Raw genomic sequence first — 6097 nt, forward strand, 5'->3', positions numbered from 1 at the left:
CACGCAGGAAGATCCCGGGTGTCCTCACCGGGACACGAACCGGCGACCTTCTAGCTGTGAGGCCACGATGCTAACCACTGATCCACCTGCAGCCTATTAATAGTCAATTCAATTCAGTTTTATTTGTATAGCTCAGATGGAGATCATAGAACAGAACAATAAATATGAATATAAGTATTCTGGGGGTCGGTGAGGCCAGCAGCTGGAGGTCAGAGACGTGAAGGTCCGGATCCAGAGACGTCCGCAGAGAGAACAAGCACAGAGTTAGTTCTTACAGTGGTTACAACTGTATGGAAGGAAGAGAGAGGAGCCCATTGCATCATGGGAATCCCCCGGCAGGCTAAAGCTACAGCAGCATCACTGAGGAACGTTTTCATCCTAAAGTGGAGAGGGCGTAGTATCACGGTTGTTGTTATTTTAGTGCATTAATATCCACATTATAGTTATTTCGGTGTATTATTATTATTGGTGTATTGATAATCAGGGTTCTGTTGTTAACGTCCAGGTCGGTGTCAGGAATCTCGGGCGGAGTGAGCCCTCTGTCCTTCCGCAGCAGCTCTGCGCGGTCACCCGCCGCAGCGGGAGGGGCGTGGCTCTTCGCTCCGTCACGGGGACGCGCCCGCACTCACACGCACTCACCCGCCGCGCGGCCAGGCCACCGGCCAGCCTGTCCTCCCCCTCCGCTCTTTCCTGTCCTCGGTGTTCCGTTAAAGCTGCCCGCTCCGTGCCGGTGCCCCGGTGACCCTCTCCCCCCCCCCCTCCCGCCGCCCTCGGCAGCAGCAGCGGCCGCCGCCCGCCGGACCCGCCGTCGGATCACCGAGTTTCAGCGACCGGACCTGCCGTGATTCACCGCCCCGCCGGCGGGCCTCAACTTTCCTGCGCCCCGGTCCACCGTGTTCCTCTGTCCGCCGACGGCCGCCGGTACCGGGTGGTGACGTCAGCCCCGAAAAAAGTTCAGAGGGATCCGCCGGGAACCGGGAGAGGGCCGGTTCCACCGGGTTTGAACTTTTGTTGGACGGGACGCAGCAGCGCCCCCACCCTGCTCCCCCCGCCGGGCCGCCCCGGTACCGACAGGCCCGCAGCAGCGCCGGACCAGCGCCGGACCAGACCCGGGACCAGACCCGGGACCCGCCGCTCCGCCGGCTGCCTTCGTTCGGTCGCTGTTCTGTTTACCGGACCGGGACATGGGCGCCGTGTGAACGGAGCAGCGCGTGGCCTCCACGAGACGGTCGCTTCCTCCGGTAGAGGTGAGTCATCCTCCGGTAACACCTGTAGCTCCGGTAACCCAGCGGAGGTAACGCTCCGGGCCGAGTTAACGGTTTGTGCTGTCTCAGGTCAGCGTCCCGGAACCGGGCCGGCGGAGAAACGAACAATTCACCGAAATAATATCCGGTAAATAAACAGAAACCGGCGTTTTATGGCGTTAGAGTGTTTGAGAACAAACATCAGAACCAGAACATTAAACATCTAAACATGTAAACAACAACAACAACAACAACATAAATGTACAAAAAGTCCTTCAAAAGTCAAACCAGACATTTTCGCACCAAAACAGTTTTTTTCTTTTCCAAAAACAGAACCAGTGTTTTTCAGGCCCAAACCATCAGAACCTGGAGATCCACATGTAAACAAAAAACATACTGAGAACATTCATGGAGCAGAACTTAAATGAAACCAACATGTCAAACAGAACCAGCAGAACTTTAGGAGCTGGACTTGAACGCGGCTTGAACGTGTTTGTTTGTTTGTTGTTCTGTTGGAGTCGTGATATTCCGGTTCGGTGGTTTGGACTTGTTGGTTAGCAGCTTCCGGACCGTCGGTCAGAGTCTCTCCTCTCACGTGAGCGTGCACGTTACCGTCGATGCTGCCGATTGATTGACTCACATTCAGCATGAATCCACCGAGTGTGGAGGAGATCAGATGGAACCACAAGAACCTCCATGAAGCTGCCAGAGCTCAGAGGATGCATCCTCCCGGTCCATCCTCCGGTTCATCCTCCCGGTTCATCCTCCCGGTCCATCCTCCNCCCCCATAGTGAGGATTAAGGTGTAGAGATGATGGATGGGTTTAGGATGTGAACTGTGTGCAGCGTGTGGAGACTCTGGTTGTTTCTGACTTGTCTTCCTGGTGGACTTGTCTGTCTGGCTGCTCAGAGGACGTCTCTGGGGCGTCGCCTGCTGTTTCCTGCTGCAGGCTCATGGCGTCTCACCTGCACAGGTGTGGCTGCGGTCAGCCGGCTCATTTGTTTGACTTTACATGAGCGTCTGGGCGCGTCCCAGAGGAACCATGTGATGAGTGAAGTCATCAAACTACACGTGATTTGGTGGAACTTGAAGGTTCCATCAAACACACAGAACCCTGTCTGAACACGGTTTGGTCGTCGACAACTGATTTAAAACTGAACACTTTCAGATTTCATCTTCATCATCACTGATGTTTATATTCCTGGAATAAACTCATGTCCAATCAGCAGCATGTTCGCTAGCTGGTCCAATCAGCAGCATGCTTGTTAGCTGTCCTTCGTCTTCAGTCATGTTTGTCTTTGTTCTGAAAGCAACAGCATTTCTGTTTCATTTATAAAAACGTGTATCGATGAAAATAATAAATACACAAAAATAAATACCTTAGAATAATAAAAGCACAGCATACAATAACACACACACACACACACACACACACACTGGTAGGAGACGTAGACAGATGGAGGTGAAGTAGAGGCTGCTGTGGTTTCCATGGCAACGAGGAAACACAACAGATACAGGAATGTGGAGGAAGAAGAAGAAGAAGTGGAAACTTTCAAAGAAAGAGAAGAAGAAGAAGAAGGAGAGAGGGAGAGAGAGAATGAGAGGCTGTGCTCGAACGCCCAACAGGAGAAACAATGCGAGGTTAAAGAAACATAAGAAGGCAGGAAGGAAAGAGGAGGAGTGATGTGTTAACGACAGAGAGGAGGAGGAGGAGGAGGAGGAGGAGAACCTGGGCTGGAAAAAGAGGAGGAGAGGAAATCAAAAGGGCGGCAAGCAGAGAGGCTCATAAAATGAAGGGAGGAGTCGAGGTTCAGCCGCAAAGCAAGCGATGGAGAGAGCAAACGAAGATGGAGGGAGAGTTTAGAGGAAGAAAACAGAGCAGGACGCCTGAGTCATCTGAACTCTGAAGTCCTGCAGCCCTGAGGAACCAGAACCACATGGAGGAGGAGCGAGAACTCAGGGACGATTCTGTCAGCAGGACTCCAGAGAGAAGGAGCAACAACTGGAATCAACACGTGTTCATCAACTCCGGAAAATAGCTGCTGCAGACATGTAGCTGCTGACATCATGCAGAGGGTGATGTTTCACCATGCTAATGGTCTCCCATCAACATGACCTGACATGTCTCCAGACTAACTCGGTAACGGTCCATCAGCATCGCGTGAATTATGTCCAACGTCCATTAAAAACAGGTCAAAAGAGTCTCAAAGTTTGACGTGAACTCATTTAGACTTACACAGAAAGTCTCAAATTTGTCCAAAATGACAAAGAAACGACCCAAAATGACTAAAATCATGTCCGAAATCACAATAAAGGTGTCCAAAATGTTTTCAGATGTCCAAAAAATATAAGCTCACAAGCAGTCTGAAATGACTCTGGTAGCCATAGAAAGATGTTCCACCATCAGTAGAAAGATGTTCCACCATCAGTAGAAAGATGTTCCACCATCAGTAGAAAGATGTTCCACCATCAGTAGAAAGNTGTGTATGTGTGTGTTGCTGTGTGTGTGTTGCTGTGTGTGTGTGTGTGTTACTGTGTGTGTGTGTGTGTGTTGCTGTGTGTGTGTTGCTGTGTGTGTGTGTGTTACTGTGTGTGTGTTGCTGTGTGTGTGTGTGTTACTGTGTGTTACTGTGTGTTACTGTGTGTGTGTGTTGCTGTGTGTCTCTCTGTCACCACTTGTCCACCAGGTCGAACCAGGTTCTGGTTCAGATCCTTAGAACCAGGACCAGCTGGAGCTGCAGGTCTCTGCTCACGTGGCTGTTCCTGAGCAGCACTCAGACGTCCACCCAGGACTCAGACTGACTCCACCACCTGGTCACCGGCAGAACACATGACCTGCTGAACATGTTCTTATCCATAGACGCTACAGTTTACCATGTTCCCTGAACGCCCCACATAGCAGGCTGCGCTAGCTGCTGCTGGTGGCCGCGGTGCTCAGACCGGTGTGAGACCAGAGATGACTTTAACAGAGTGAACCAGGAGGTTCTGGTGTCAGATCGGTCCAGGATGAAACCCAGTGGTCTGTTCTCGGTCCTTTCTACGAGCAGAACAAACAGGGTGTAGCTGAGGTCCGTTTGTCACCAGAACACCTCATGTCTAAGCTAAACACTGAAATTCTAACAGTCCTGTTCTCCACCACTGTGGTGCTGCTGGTGGGACACAGTCGGACCGGGTTTCAACAGTTTGTGCAGAACCTCCGTGTGTCCCGGGACTCATTCCAGTACATCTGTGATCGGACCAAAGACGTCCTGGAAGAGCGACACTAATCACCGCTTGTGTGTCCCATTCATCGGTCTCAGTGGATCGATAGACCCGCCCCCAGAACCTGACGGACTGGTTCTTAGCTCTGGCCCAGCAAAGAGTTGGTTCTCACTAAGCACCAGTTCTGAGAACCTGGAGCGGGTGCTTAGGCGGTTGAAACACAAAGAACTGGTTCTGAGTCAGACTCTGGCTCCGAACCAGGACTGGAACCGCCTCGGTGGAACGTGGTATCCTTGTGAGGACGGGTCATGCGTCGGTATGCAGATGACACAGTCGTCTCTAGAAGATATAGCAGAACGTCAGGCTGCAGCTCAGTCATTACAGAGAGCTGCAGGGTTCTGGAGTGGGTTGGAAACGCCCAGAAAGGTTCTGATGTCATCACCGGGTCGCTCACAAAACGTGGACAGTCTGCGAATGTGACGGCAGACTGATGGACGGGCGTCCTGACATGAGAACGTGGACACACGGACGGATGAGAAGCTTTCATTTCAGCGGCGTGTCTCATTTAGTCTAGAAACTCAGACTGAAGGTTTAGGACTAAGACAGGCTTCACAAGGAAAGAACGCTCACGCCGTAATGAGCTGAAGAGCGCCGTGAAGAGCACAGCGAGGGAGGAGCTGTTCTCCTGAGAGGCGCCGTCCTCCAATAGCTGCCGCTCTGTTTTACTGTTTTACTGCTCCTTGTTTATTTGTGTATCATGAGGCTGGTTTATATCAGCTCCTCGACTCTGCTGCCTCGTAAAAGACACCTCTGATCTCAGAGGGACTTCCTGGTTAAGGAGCACAGTGACAGGACGTCCTCACAAACACAGAGCGAGTGTGAGCTCCTCCAGGTGAGCTCCTCCAGGTGAGCTCCTCCAGGTGAGCTCCTCCAGGCGAGGGCCAGAGTTCAGGTTGAAGCTCCACGACGCTGTTGGTTCAACATCTTATCAAACATTTCAGTCACATTTTTCTGGAATTGCATTTTTTTAGGATGTTTTCCAAACAGTTTGTTTTTTATTTTAAAAATGATCCTATGATCATTGTTTTTCATACTTTAAGGGACATGTTGTTGTTATTTGAACATTTTTATTTACATAGTTCAACCATTTTTGAGAGAATTTTCTGACATTTTGATTTTTCTCTATATATATTTTAACATGTGTATATATTTCTATTTGACATTTTGTTTATATTTTAAAGTAATATTTTTAATTTGAGTTTCTACCAGTTTTAGTTTGCGGGTCAGAACCAGGCTCAGGCTGTTCAACATGAACAAAGTCTGAACTTCAAGTCGCGACATTTTGTCAAAATCGCTTTATTCATTAGTTTTGTTTAAAAATTCCCCAAAGGTTACTGGTTTGCTGGAACCAGATTCTATAAACACCAGAACCTTCCTCCTCCTGGTTCTGATCCAGAGAGGTTTCAGGTGAGCTGCAGCCAGAGTTTCCTCAGAGAGACTGAAGGAGAATCCTTCCTACTGGATCAATGAATAGATGCAGCACGGATCAGAACCAGAGACCAGAGGAGCCAGTTGGTGGAGATACATTCATCTGATGGTGGAACATCTTTCTACATCTGATGGTGGAACATCTTTCTACATCTGATGGTGGA

At 50.1% G+C, this 6097-nt stretch overlaps 1 protein-coding gene across 1 annotated transcript in view; it reads left to right on the forward strand.

The window, feature by feature from the left end:
• The first annotated feature begins 620 nt into the window (after positions 1–620).
• kif1ca (kinesin family member 1C, a) overlaps positions 621–6097 on the forward strand; it is a 34457-nt gene continuing 28980 nt past the window's right edge. Inside the window, exon 1 of the mRNA XM_008304991.1 lies at positions 621–1247. The gene's annotated coding sequence lies outside the window, so the exon portion shown is untranslated. The remainder of the gene's footprint in view (positions 1248–6097) is intronic.

This window comes from Stegastes partitus, unplaced genomic scaffold (assembly GCF_000690725.1).
Source record: "Stegastes partitus isolate 25-593 unplaced genomic scaffold, Stegastes_partitus-1.0.2 Scaffold2372, whole genome shotgun sequence".
Classification (NCBI taxonomy): Eukaryota; Metazoa; Chordata; class Actinopteri; family Pomacentridae; genus Stegastes; species Stegastes partitus.